Consider the following 14,673-nt stretch of genomic DNA (forward strand, 5'->3'; position numbering starts at 1 on the left):
ATGCTTCTACGGAAACAAACCTTTTTCACTCATTGGATACAGTTTGGATCATGCTGCCCTGCAGGGGTGGTAGACACTGAATTATTTAGAATGTTTGAAAGGGAATTGAATAGCTTCTTGAGTTAGCCATACAAATTATCCTATGGAGAAAAGAGTGGGGAAATTGGACTGAAAGGATTCCTCTACTTGAATCTAACAAGAAGTCAGTGGGTTAGATGGTAGCTCTAACCCCATAATAATTATAGGTAGTGTCTCTATTAATTTTGTTTGGGTAACAGAAATTTGCCTTTACAGAATTAACAAATTTGAGATGCACAATTTTTGTGGTGGGGGTTGGGGGAGAGTAAGTAAATTTTTTCAACTTGCTTTTCTTGATGCATGTGCAGATGACATGCTGACATAATGGAAAATTGCAATCTAGCCCATATTCCAAATGCACAAAACCTCCCATAGCACAGGGGTTAACTGTAGGTGACAATTAACCAAACTGTTTTGTGTACCAAATGTCTTGTATATTTGTTTATAATTAAACTAAACCTTGAGCAATCAAGTTAAGCTAAAGCAGTTGCAATTCATTATTAATGAAGTTATGCTGCATTTCTCTTGGACAGTAACAGAAATTATGTCGATGTTGCGAATGAGGGCTGGTGATGAAAGGACCATCGTAAGGAAATCAGCCATTCAGGTAGTGTGGATATACAATCAGAGTGCTAATTATTTGTTCTTATCTGGGTTCATCTTGTTTTAGATGGTGAATGGAAAAGTCAGTTAAGATGGTTATTGGATGTGAGTGAGAAAACAATATAGTTCAAACTTTCTTCCTTGATTAAAGATTACACTGTAGCGGTGTGCTACACACAGCGCTAGAATAACCACACGGAGTCGGTGAGTTAGAGTTGCGATGAAAGAGATTTATTCAAACTTCGCGGCCTGCTTTAAAGCCTTCCCGTTCCCGTCCTCCCTGGGGCGGGACTGCTGTGGGGAATGCATATTCCCAGACCCTTTCTGCGCGCGGGATTTTCCCCCGCTGGTGAAGATGGCCTGGCGCCCTTTCTGGGGCTGGCCCTCTGCCTGCGCGGGCTGTTGTGAGCCAGTTCGTGGGTGCCAGAAAGTGGGTCGCCACATAACCCCCCCCCCCAGAACCGGCGATACCTCCCCCAATGTCCACAGTCTGGATCGGCCTCTGTTTGGGAGGTCTGCCCCTGCGCCGCGGTGCCTGAGCCTGGACCGGCTGCACCAAGTTCACATGGGCCGGTTTGAGTCGGTCCACCGTGAAAACCTCCTCTCTCCCCCCAATGTCCAGCACGAACGTGGACCCGTTGTTCCTGATCACCTTAAACGACCCCTCGTAGGGCTGCTGTAGCAGTGCCCGGTGTCCGCCCCGTCGTACAAAAAGAAACTTACAGTTCTGCAGGTCTTTGGGTACGCAGGTCGGACTTTTTCTACCCGATTTCTTCACTCCTTCTTCTCAGCTGCTTGCTTCAACTGAAACAAGAACCGTTGAAAATTTTCGGCTTTTTTTCCTTAAAGATGTGTTGGGTACCTCCCAGCTACTGCTGCATTCTCCGCGAATCAGTATCTGTCTGCAGCCCGGGGTTTGGGGTGGCGGGACACTGGGATGTCATCTGGTCGTCTGTTTCCATTAGGGTAGGCAGCTCATCTTCTCCTATGTCTGCCTGCCTCGATGACGAAGGTCGAGGTTCGTCGTCTGCTGTGGCTGATGCGGAAGGCTTGCCTGAGTGCTTAGCCTCGCTCATTTTTCTATCATACAGTTCTTTGTAAGCACTCAAACCATCTTGCAAATATGCCCTAAACCGACGTACCCAGTTCCTGGACGACTTCACTTTCGCTACTGCATTCGGTTTTGATTGTTATCCTTTCCTCTTGCAATTGCATCAGCTCTTCGTCTATCAGTTCTTGGTCATGGGACGCCAAAAGCTCTTCAACATCATCTTCGTCAACTTCCACAAGCCAAACTCACTTTGTCCTTCCTTTGTTCACCGCGATCAAAACGCTTAATTATGTCTAGTTTTACGCTATGTGTAACACCCTTACGAGCTCTTTTAGGCTTTTTCGATACCTTAGAGCTCATCTTGCAAACGGCTGCTCACAGGCACGCGTTTAAGCAATGCTGGCGAGAATGCCGTTCCGAATCCAGGGGAAAGCGGCCGCTCAGGGCGTGCGCTACCTTTTTCGCAAACACCTTCTGTTAGCCAAAACAGGGAACTAATGTAGGTCTTTCGTAACAGTGAGGTTTCGTAAAGTGAACATTCGAAAAGCGGGGGACACCTGTACATAGTAAATGGTAGGGCACTGAGGAATGCAGTAGAACAGAGGGATCTAGGAATAGTGGTACATAGTTCCCTGAAGGTGGAATCTCATGTGGATAGGGTGGTGAAGAAAGCTTTTGGTATGCTGGCCTTTATAAATCAGACCATTGAGTATAGGAGTTGGGATATAATGTTAAAATTGTACAAGGCATTGGTGAGGCCAAATTTGGAGTATTGTGTGCAGTTCTAGTCACCGAATTATAGGAAAGATGTCAACAAAATAGAGAGAGTACAGAGGAGATTTACTAGAATGTTACCTGGGTTTCAGCACCTAAGTTACAGAGAAAGGTTAAACAAGTTAGGTCTTTATTCTTTGGAGCGTAGAAGGTTGAGGGGGGACTTGATAGAGGTACTTAAAATTATGAGGGGGATAGATAGAGTTGACGTGCATAGGCTTTTTCCATTGAGTGTAGGGGAGATTCAAACAAGAGGACATGAGTTGAGAGTTAAAGGGAAAAAGTTTAGGCGTAACATGAGGGGAACTTCTTTACTCAGAGAGTGGTAGCTGTGTAGACCGAGCTTCCAGTAGAAGTTGTAGAGGCAGGTTCGATTTTGTCATTTAAAAAAAAATTAGATAGGTATATGGACAGGAAAGGAATGGAGGGTTATGGGCTGAGTGCAGGAAGATGGGACTAGGTGAGAGTAAGCATTCGGCACAGACTAGAAGGGCCGAGATGGCCTGTTTCTGTGCTGTAATTGTTATATGGTTATATGGTTACATTGCTGCCAAAATCAAAGGGAGCTTGGTATAACAATACAGCCAAGATTACTCATCTCAAAATACTCTTCCTACTTTTGTGTTACACCTGCAGCTAGAAGTGGCAGCGGAGCCTCCCCCGTTACTCGGCCCGACCCAGAGCACACGACGACGCGACCCGCCGATCGATTCCTACGGGATGCGTCCACCAACCTCAAAGTGCTGCCAACAACACACTGCATCAATGGAAACCTGGAAAGATGCACTATTTACTGAGGAAGCATGGGAAAAGAGCTGGGCTGATGGTCAGATTGAAGCTGAGGGGCTTCAGGGTCCCTGTGCCCACCATCCTACTAGCTAATGTGCAAGCCATAGAGAACAAGGGAACAAGGTGGATGATCTTAAAGGGAGGCTCACCTACTGCAGGGAGATGCAGAACTGCTGTGTATTCTGTTTCACTGAGACCTGGCTCTCCCCTGCCACCCCCGACTGTGCCATCCAATTTTCGATCCATTGGATGGACTGCACGGCGTCTTCGGGCAAGATGAGGGGAAGTGGTGTCTGCCTACTGATCAACACTGCGTGGTGCTCGGACACAGTGACACTGACAAGCTCCTGGAGCCCGGACCTGGAACACCTGTCGGTGAAGTGTCATCCCTACTATCTGCCACGGGAATTCACCTCAATCATACTGACAGCAGTCTACATTCCGCCCCCAGGCGGACGTGGAGTGTGCTCTGAATATACTGTATGCCAGCATCAGTGAACTTGAGACCAGGTATCTGGAGGCTTTGCTCATTACAGCCGGGGACTTTAACCAGGCCAACCTCAGAAAGGCGCTGCCAAAGTTATACCAACATGTCTCCTGCCCCACTAGAGGCCCGAATATACTTGACCACTGCTACATAGCGGTCAAAGATGCCTACCGTTCCGTCCCACGACCTCACTTCAGAAAATCGGACCATCAGGCCGTACTCCTCCTCCTGGCTTACAAACAAAAACTGAAGCGGGAGTTCACGGTGTCAAAAGTAGTGTCGCGTTGGATGGAGGAAATGGATGAGGTCCTCTGTGACTGCTTTGACTCGGTGGACTGGTTAGTATTCAAGGACTCAGCAGCTAACTTCGATGAGTATGCCTCAGCTATCATGGACTTTATTTGGAAATGCAGGGAGGACTCTGTGTCTCACAAGACGATCCGGGTATTCCCTAACCAGAAACCTTGGATGAATTATGAGGTCAAGTCCCTTTTAAAAGCTAGAGCTGTGGCTTTTAGGTCCGGGGATACCAGTCGCTACACGGAATCCAGGTGTGAACTCCGGAAAGCCATTAAGGGCGCCAAGAGGTAATATCGAGCCAAGTTGGAAGCCCAGGCTAACCAAAGGGATGCCAGTAGACTATGGCAGGGTCTAAATGAGATCACTGGGCGCAAAGAAAAGGCTGGGAATATCAATAACTGTGGCGCTTCTCTTCCTGACGAACTTAACATATTCTACGCAAGATTCAAACAGAAGAGGAGCGTCCCGCTCCCTCTGGATGAACCTGACCTGGTGGCATCGAGATTCATCGTCACCGAGGAGGATGTTAGAAGGGCCTTCCTGAAGATAAATCCAAGGAAGGCGACGGGCCCAAATGGCGTCCCAGGACGGGTTCTCCAGGCCTGTGCAAGCGAGCTAGCTGGAGCGTTTGCTGACATCTTCAACTGCTCCTTGCTTCAGTCTAAAAGATTCCCTCGTGTTTTAAGAAAGCAACGATAATCCCAGTGCCGAAGAAGAGCAAGGTGGCATGCCTGAATGACTATCGACCTGTGGCTCTGACATCAATTGCTATGAAGTGCTTCAAGAGATTGGTTATGGCACACATCAACTACAGCCTCGACGCTTTGCAATTCGCCTACCGGAGCAACAAGTCAATGGCAGATGCCATCACTCTTGCCCTACATTCCTCCTTTGAACACCTGGAGAATAAAGACACAGACGTTAGGCTCCTTTTCATTGACTACAGCTCTGCCTTTAATACCATCATTCCAAATAAACTGATTCCTAAGCTCCGGAACCTGGGCCTCAGCACTCAGATCTGCAGCTGGATCTTCAACTTCCTCACAGACAGGACCCAGGCTGTAAAAAAATAGGGGACAAGCTCTCCTCTACAATCACTCTGAGCACTGGTGCCCCACAAGGCTGTGTACTCAGCCCCCTGCTGTACTCACTGTACACCCATGATTGTGTAGCCAAGTTTCCATCAAACTCAATATATAAGTTTGCTGATGACACAACAATTGTAGGCCGTATCTCGGGTAATGATGAGTTTGAGCACAGAGGGGAAATTAAGAACCTGGTGGCATGGTGCGAAGACAAAAACCTATCCCTCAACATCAGCAAGATGAAGGAATTGGTTGTTGACTTCAGAAGGAGTAGTGGACCGCACGACCCAATTTACATCGTTGGTGCACAAGTGGAACAGGTCAAAAGCTTTAAGTTCCTCGGGGTCAATATCACAAATGACCTGACTTGGTCCAACCAAGCAGAGTTCACTGCCAAGAAGGCCCACCAGCGCCTTTACTTCCTGAGAAAACTAAAGAAATTTGGCCTGTCCCCTAAAACCCTCACTAATTTTTATAGATGCACCGTAGAAAGCATTCTTCTAGGGTGCATCACAACCTGGTATGGAAGTTGTCCTGTCCAAGACCGAAAGAAGCTGCAGAAGATTGTGAACACGGCGCAGCACATCACACAAACCAATCTTCCATCCTTGGACTCACTTTACACCGCACGCTGTCAGAGCAGTGCTGCCAGGATAATCAAGTACACGACCCACCCAGCCAACACACTTCTCGTCCCTCTTCCCTCCGGGAGAAGGCTCAGGAGCTTGAAGACTTGTACGGCCAGATTTGGGAACAGCTTCTTTCCAACTGTGATAAGACTGCTGAACAGATCCTGACCCGGACCTGGGCCGTACTCTCCAAATATCCGGACCTGCCTCTCGGTTTTTTTTTTGCACTACCTTACTTTCCATTTTTCTATTTTCTATTTATGATTTATAATTTAAATTTTTAATATTTACTATTTTTAATATTTGTAATCCAGGGAGTGAGAAGTGCAGAATCAAATATCGCTGTGATGATTGTACGTTCTAGTATCAATTGTTTGGCAACAATAAAGTATGAAGTATTACATTATGGTCAAAATGTTCACCTACACATACTTCTGTCAACTGACCTGTCTGGTTCCCTAACAGGAGATCCAATATTGCATCCTCTCTCGTTGGTACCTCTATATATTGATTTAGAAAACTTTCCTAAACACATTTGACAAACTCCAAGCCATCCAGCCCTTTCACAGTGTGGGAGTCCCAGTCAATGTGTGGAAAGTTAAAATCCCCTACTATTACAACTTTCTGTTTCTTACATCGGTCTGCTATCTCTCTACAGATTTGCTCCTCCCATTCTCTCTGACTATTGGGCGGTCTATAATACAACCCTATTAGTGTGGTCGCACCTTTCCCGTTCCTCAGCTCCACTTATATGGCCTCTGTAGACGAGCCCTCCGGGCTGTCCTGTCTACGCACAGCTGTGATATTCTCCCTGACTAGTAATGCCACTCCTCCCCCTTTCATCCTTCCCTCTCTGTCACATCTGAAACAACGGAACCCCAGAACATTAAGCTGCCAGTCCTGCCCCTCCTGCAACCAAGTCTCACTAATAGCAACAATGTTGTAATCCCACGTGCTAATCCACGCCCTGAGCTCATCTGCCTTACCTACAATACTCCTTGCATTGAAATAGATGCACCTGAGAACATTTCAAGTCAAGTCAGGTCACTTTCTATTCTCATTTCGACCATAACTGCTGGTACAGTACACAGTAAAAACGAGACAATGTTTTTCAGGACCATGGTGCTACATGAACAATACAAAAACTACACTGAAATACGTAAAAAACAACACAAAACTACACTAGACTACCTACCTACCCAGGACTGCATAAAGTGCACAAAACAGTGCAGGCATTACAATAAATAATAAACAAGACAATAGGCACAGTAGAGGGCAGTAGGTTGGTGTCAGTCCAGGCTCTGGGTATTGAGGAGTCTGATGGCTTGGGGGAAGAAACTGTTACATAGTCTGGTCGTGAGAGCCCGAATGCTTCGGTGCCTTTTGCCAGATGGCAGGAGGGAGAAGAGTTTGTGTGAGGGGTGCGTGGGGTCCTTCATAATGCTGTTTGCTTTGTGGATGCAGCGTGTGGTGTAAATGTCTGTAATGGCGGGAAGAGAGATCCCGATGATCTTCTCAGCTGACCTCACTATCCGTACATTTCTACCTCGTACAAACCTTTGATTTCTGTCTATACTCGCAGTTCTCGCATGACCTTTATCCTCCTCCCCCTCACTATCTGCTCTAACACTCTGGATCCCCTCCCCCTGCAAATCTAGTTCAAAGCCCCCGGAGCAGCACTAGCAAACTTTCCTGCAAGGATGTTAGTCCCCCTCTAGTTCAGGTGCAACCCGTCCCGTCGCAACAGGTCCCACCTTTCCTGGAACAAGGCCCAATTGTTCAGAAACATGAAGCCCTCCCTCCTGCACCAACTCCTTAGCCATGTATTTAGATGCATTATCTTCCTATTTCTAGCCTCACTAGCACGTGGCATGGGTAGCAATCCTGAGATTGCAACCCTGGAGGTCCTATCTTTCAACTTTGCACCTAACTCCCTAAACTCTCTTTGCAGGACCTCCTCCTCCTTCCTACCCACGTCATTGGTCCCTACATGGACCACGACATCTAGCTGCTCACCCTCCTTCTTGAAAATACTGAGAACTCGATCCGAGATATCGCGGACCCTGGCACCAGGGAGGCAACAGACCATCCGGGATTCTCGATCTCTCCCACAGAACCTCTTATCTGTCCCCCTAACTATCGAATCCTCTATCACTACTGCTCTCCTCTTTTCCCTCCTTCCCTTCTGAGCTGAGGGTCCAGTCTTGGTGCCAGAGACGCAACCACTGCAACTTGTCCCTGGTAGGTCGTCCCCACCAACAGTATCAAAAACGTTATACTTATTATTGATGGGAACGGCCACAGGGGTGCTCTGCTCATTCTGCCTATTCCCTTTCCCTCTCCTGACAGTCACCCAGCTACCTGTCTCCTGACTCTTAGGGGTGACCATCTCCCTGTAACTCCTGTTTATTTCTGCCTGTGCTTCCCGAATGATCCAAAGTTCATCCAGCTCCAGCTCCAGTTCCCTAACTCGGTTTGTCAGGAGCTGCAGCTGGATGCACCTTTTACAGGTGTAGTCATCAGGGACAATATGCTCGCCCTGACTTCCCACATAGTACAAACGACTACCCTAACTGCTGCCTCCATTACCTACTTCTAAGTTAATTAAATTAATTAAAGGAGCTTAACTGGCCTTACCTCACTGGGAGCAAACTCGTCCTCTGCCTCTGCTTGCCAAAGCCTTCCTACTGTGTCTCCCACGACTCTGTCACCCGCTCTGTTAATCTGCTCGCTTTTTAAACTCTACTGTTGTTCTCACAGGCCGACCTTCACACGCTTGCGCAGTCGTGCCCCGTTCAAACTGCCGAAGAAATGACCCAGAGCAGAATTAGGCCATCAGGCCCATCGAGTCTGCTCCGCCATTCAGTCATGGCTGATCCTTTCTTTTATCTCCTCCTCAACCCCAGTTTCCAGCCTCCTCCCCGTAACCTTTGATGCCATGTCCATTCACGAACCTATAAATCTCTGCCTTAAATACACCCAACGACCTGGTCTCTACAGCTGCCTGTGCGAAAAAATTCCACAAATTCACCACCCTCTGGCTAAAGAAATTTCCCCACATCTCTGTTTTGAAAGGGTGCCCCTCTATCCTGAGGCTGTGCCCTCTTGTCCTAGACTTCCCCACCATGGGAAACATCCTTTCTACATCTACTCTGTCTAGGCCTTTCAACATTCAAAAAGTTTCAGTGAGAACCCCCTCATGCTTTTGAGTTCCAGCAAGTACAGACCCAGAGCCATCAAATGTTACTCGTATGATAACCCTTTCATTCCTGGAATCATCCTTGTGAACCTCCTCTGGACCCTCTCCAATGCCAGTACATCTTTTCTAAGATGAGGAGCCCAAAACTGTTCACAATACTGAAGGTGAGGCCTCACCAGTGCCTTATAAAGCCTCAGCATCACATCCCTGCTCTTGTATTCTAGACCTCTTGATATGAATGCTAACATGGCATTTGCCTTCCTCACCATCGACTCAACCTGCAAGTTAACCTTCAGGGTGTTCTGCCCAAGTCCCTCTGCGTCTCAGACTCCTGGGTTTTCTCCCCATTTAGAAAATAGTCCGCACATTTATTTCTACTACCAAAGTGCACTTTGCCACTTTCTTGCCCATTCTCCTAATCTGTCTAAGTCCTTCTGCATCCTACCTGTTTCCTCAACACTACCTGCCCCTCCACCAATCTCCGTATCATCTGCAAACTTGGCAACAAAGCCATCTATTCCATCATCTAAATCATTGATGATGGCCGGCTGGTGGTGCAATGGCATCAGCGCCGGACTCTGGAGTGAAGACTTCCGGGTTTGAATCCAAGTCGGGCCACCCCCCCGCCCCCGAGCACGCTTTCCATCCGTACCGGGTTGAGCGCCGAGCTAGCCACTCGGCCTCGTAAAAAAAAAAAATGGGTTGAGTCAGGAACATTCATATCGTGACCTGGTTAATCTGAAAGGAGACCAATCCTGACACCATGCGCCAGACAAGAATGGCTGACTGGTGCGACACGCTAAAAAAAACTAAATCATTTATATACAATATAAAAAGAAGTGGCCCCAATACTGGCCCCCGGCAGAACACCACTAGTCACTGGCAGCCAACCAGAAAAGGATCCTTTTATTCCCACTCGCTGCCTCCTACCAATCAGGCAATGCTCTAACCATGCCAGTAACTTTCCTGTAACACCATGGGCTGTTAACTTGGTAAGCAGCCTCATGTGTGGCACCTTGTCAAAGGCCTTCTGAAAGTCCAAATATATAACATCTATTGTATCCCCTTTATCTGTCCTACACGTAATCTCCTCAAAGAATTCCAACAGGTTCATCAGGCAGGATTTTCCCTGAAGGAAACCATGCTGACTTTGTTCTATCTTGTCCTGTGTCACCAAGTACTCCATCACCTCACACTAAATAATTAACTCCAACATCCTCCCAGCCACTGAGGTCAGTCTAACTGGTCTATAATTTCCGTTCTGCTGCCTTTCTCCTTTCTTAGAGAGTGGATTAACATTTGCAATTTTCCAGTCCTGTGGTACTATGCCAGAGTTGAATGATTTTCAGAACCCTAGGGTGCAGTTCATCTGGTCCGGGTGACTTATGTACCTTTAGGTCTTTCAGCTTTTTGAGTACCTTCTCCCTTGTGATAGTAACTGCACCCACTTCTCTTCCTTCACACCCTTCAACACCTGGCACACTGCTCGTGTCTTCCACAGTGAAGACTGACACAAAATACTCATTTAGTTCATCAGACATCTCCTTGTCCCCCATCATTATTTCTCCATTCTTATCTATCTACTTCGATATTATTTACTAGCTTGCTTTCATATTTCATCTTTTCCCTTTCAATTTTTTTTTAGTTGCTCTCTGTAAGTTTTTAAAAATTTCCCAATCCTCTATCTTCCTGCTAATTTTTGCTTTGTTGTATGCCCTTTCTTTTGCTTTTACAATAGCTTTGACTTGCCTTGTCAGCCATGGTTATACTATTTTACCATTTGAGTATTTTTTCGTTTTTGGAATACACATGTTCTGCACCTTCCTCATTTTTCCCAGAAACTCACGCCATTGCTGCTCTGCTGACATCCCTGCCAGCAGCTCCTTCCAATTTACTTTGGCCAACTCCTCTCTCATACCACTGTAATTTCCCTTTCTCCACTGAAACACTGCTACATCAGACTTTACTTTCTCCCTGTCAGATTTCAAGTTGAACTCAAACATATTGTGATGACTGGTTCGAAGCTCCCTTATTGCTTCTGGTTCATTACATAACATCCAATCCAGTGTAGCTGATCCCTAGCTGGCTCAACGACAAACTGCTCTAAAAAGCTGTCTCATAGGCATTCAACAAACTCACTCTCTTGAGATCCATTACCAACCTGATTTTCCCAATCCACCTGCATGTTGGAATCTCACATGACTACCATAACATTGCCCTGTTGGCTCGCCTTTTCTATTTCCTGTGGTCCACCTCCCAGCCACTGTTGGGAGGCCTGCATATAACTGCCATCAACATCCTTATATCCTTGCAGTTTTTTAACTCAACCCACAAGGATTCAACATTTTCTGAACTTATGTCTCATTTTTCTACTGAGTTGATGCCATTCTTTACCAGTAGAGCCACACCACCCCTCTGCCTACCTTCCTATCCATCTGATATAATGTGTAACCTTGGACATTCAGCTCCCAACTACAACCATATGGTGAGAAGGCAGGTGTACGGTGCTGACTGGGATCTGGGATCAGCCATGATGGAATGGTAGAGCAGACTCAATGGGCTGAATGGCCTAATTCTGTTCCTATGTCTTAAGGTCTTATGGTCTTACAGTGCCAGTGATTGAACTTCAATTCCTGCCACAGTTTGTAAGGGGTTTGTACGTTCTCCCCATGACAGTGTGGGTTTCCTTCACATTCCAAAATCATATGGATTAGGGTTCGTAGGTTCTGGGCATGCTATGTTGGTGCTATAAGCATGGCAACATTTGTGGGCTGCCCCCAGCACATCCTCGGACTGTATTTGTCATTGTTGCAAATAATGCATTTCACCATATTTTTTGATGTACATATGACAAATAAAGCTAATTGTGAATTCAAGTTTACAGCAACACTAACCTCTGGACATCAACTAATAGCACCAGTGCCTCCAGGTTCCTCTCAGGCACACAGATGGAATTGAATTTGGTTTATTATTGTCACGTGTACAGAAACACTGTGAAACGTTTGTCTTGCATATCATTACACAGTGCATTGAGGTAGAACTAGGTAAAACAATAACCAAATGTGGAATAAAGCGTAACAGCCACAGAGAAAGTACAGCACAGGCAGACAGTAAGGTACAATGTTGTGATTCAATGTAAAACAATAAAACATGAAAACTTCCAAGGGGTGTTTTAAATCTATTCCTTGGCCTTTTCCTCCAGCCCTGCTGAAGGGTTTCGGCCTGAAACGTTGACTGTACCCTTTTCCTAGCTGCTGCCTGGCCTGCTGAGTTCCTCCAGTATTTTTGTGTGTTGCTGGGGGGGGGTGGTTGAATACTTTTTATAAGCACAGCACTATATATTTCAAAGATGCAAGAGAGTGCAGATGCTGAAATCTGTAATGAAAAATAATCAGGGCTCAATAGGTCAGGCAGGATCTGTGTCGTGAAATGGGCTGTTAAGATTTTGCGCTGAGACCCTTCATCTGGACTGCAAGACAATATAAAGAGGTGACAAATTCACAGTGAATGAGAACTTCAGTGATAGACCAGAAAATAACAAGCCAGGAGAGAACAGAAGCTAAACACATCAGGCACCAAAGTAAACGTTACGCAGGGAAAGTGAAAGTGAGGAGCAATTGGTTGAGACTGGCTGCAGGTGATAAATTTGGAATGAGTAGCTACGTGGAGACTGGGAGGCGTCAGCGGGAGCAGGCCTGACATTGGGAGGTGATAAGCGAAAGGGCCGAAGATGATGGATAAAGTGACAGAGGTGGGAAGAGTAGGTGGGAACAGTGGGGGAGGGGAACCAGAGGGAGGAGACGGAATGGAGGAAGGTTGAAGGAGGAGAAAGAAACTGGATTATGGGGGGGGGGATGGAGTGAGAGTAGGAAAACAGTAGATCAGGAGAAGAGAGGGGGAGCAATTTACCCGAGTCTGGAAAATTCATTGCCCAGATGGCATTGTTGCATTTAGTCTCACCCTGGCAGCAGAGGACAGACCAGAGTAAGAAGAAAAGGTTGTAAAAATAGGAGAATTACTAATAAAATTAAAACGTTAGATGGTGCAGACTCACAGCAGAGTGAGCTGGTTGGGGGGGGGGCGTGAATTCAGCAGGTATTGGAATTGGTTTATTATTGTGACATGTACTAAGATACAGTGAAAAGCTTCTCTTGCATATTGTCCATACGGATCAAATCATTACACAGAGCATTGAGGTAGAACTAGGTAAAACAATGACTGAATGTAGAATAGAGTGTAACAGCCACACAGAGTGTGCGTTGCAGGTAGATAGCAAAGTGCAAAATTATAATGAGGCAGATTGTGAGGTCAACAGTCCTCTTGTCATACAAGAGTCTGGTAACATTAGGCTAGCAGATGTCCTTGAGCCTCATGGTATGTGCCCACAAGCAGCATCCGTGGAGGGAAATAAACAGTCAACATTTCAGGCTGAGATCTTTCATCGGGACGCTTCAAGTCGGTGACCTTTCATCATAGAGTGACCTTTCAAAAGACTCCTAGATAGGCACATGGATGATAGAAAAATTGAGGCCAATGTGGGAGGGCAGGCTTAGATTGATTTTAGAGTAGGTTAAAAGGTTATAGTCATAGAGCACTACAGTATGGAACAGAAATATTAATCTGTTTGGTCCCATTGACCCACACCTGGACCATAGCCTTCCATACCCTCCCATCCATGTACTTCTCTAAATTTCTCTTAAATGTTGCATTCAAACCCAGATCCAGCACTTCCACTGGCAGCTCATTACACACTGACACAGTGATTGGGAAAATCGGTTCCTCTCCAGCCAGAGCACATACATTTAACACAGGAAGACTAAAAGTGTCACAAGGGACCACAGATGCTGGAATCTGGAACGAAAATTAAATGCTGGAAGAGCTCAGGCGGCCAGGCAGTATCTGTGAAGGGAAGTGAACAGTTAACTGTTTCCTGTCGGGACCCTTATCACGTTGATCGTGTCAGGATATGGGTCACACACCATTGTGACTCAAAGCGACGTTTACAGATAAGATTCCGTGCCACATGCATTTGGAGTTCAATATCGGCCGAACAGCGGATGAGCCAGTCTCTCCGCGGAATTATGACAGCCCCACCCGTGCGGCGCACAAGGGCGGCACATTCCATCAGGTGGGAAGGAGCAGGGATACATAGGTAACTAAAATTATTTCAAAACCACAGGAATCTAAAGTAAGACACCGTGGCTCTGTATTGGTTATTCATCAGGAGTTTTAGATGTTGACAAACTTTGACTAGCACGTTCAGTGTCACTGTTTCCTTACCCAAAGTCAATCTGTTTTAGAGCCGCACCAACGCGTTAGTGGTTCTCGAGTCAAAACTTTGACGCTCACACAAGAGGATATCGACGACGGCATTGAAAGATATCCTCTTTCAGTCGTGCAATTATATGAACAAAACCTGTCACTCTTGACAAGTAACCAACATTTTGGGGGTTTTTCTTTACAACCACTGTTTTAAGAGAATACCTTTTTCAAAAGAATCTAGTTTTTAGCTGTCCATAAATGGGCTAGGCTATAGGATGACGTTTTGCGCTAAAACCACTGGCTCTGTCGTGAGCATAAGTTTGGAATCTGGAGAATGCGTCAATTTTAATGAACCAACCTCTTGCTTATTGTCTCTTTGTGCCTTTCACCAAATAAGGATTCAGCCTCAATACTCA

The 14,673-nt window shown here is 46.2% G+C and overlaps 1 protein-coding gene across 1 annotated transcript in view; it reads right to left on the bottom strand.

Annotated features, from left to right (window-relative positions):
* The window catches only part of LOC134341017 (palmitoyl-protein thioesterase ABHD10, mitochondrial-like), a 71,354-nt gene extending 56,838 nt beyond the window's left edge, over positions 1 to 14,516 (bottom strand). The window contains exon 1 of the mRNA XM_063038730.1: positions 14,276 to 14,516. The gene's annotated coding sequence lies outside the window, so the exon portion shown is untranslated. The remainder of the gene's footprint in view (positions 1 to 14,275) is intronic.
* Positions 14,517 to 14,673: the final 157 nt, after the last annotated feature.

Source organism: Mobula hypostoma, chromosome X2 (genome assembly GCF_963921235.1).
Source record: "Mobula hypostoma chromosome X2, sMobHyp1.1, whole genome shotgun sequence".
Lineage (NCBI taxonomy): Eukaryota > Metazoa > Chordata > Chondrichthyes > Myliobatiformes > Myliobatidae > Mobula > Mobula hypostoma.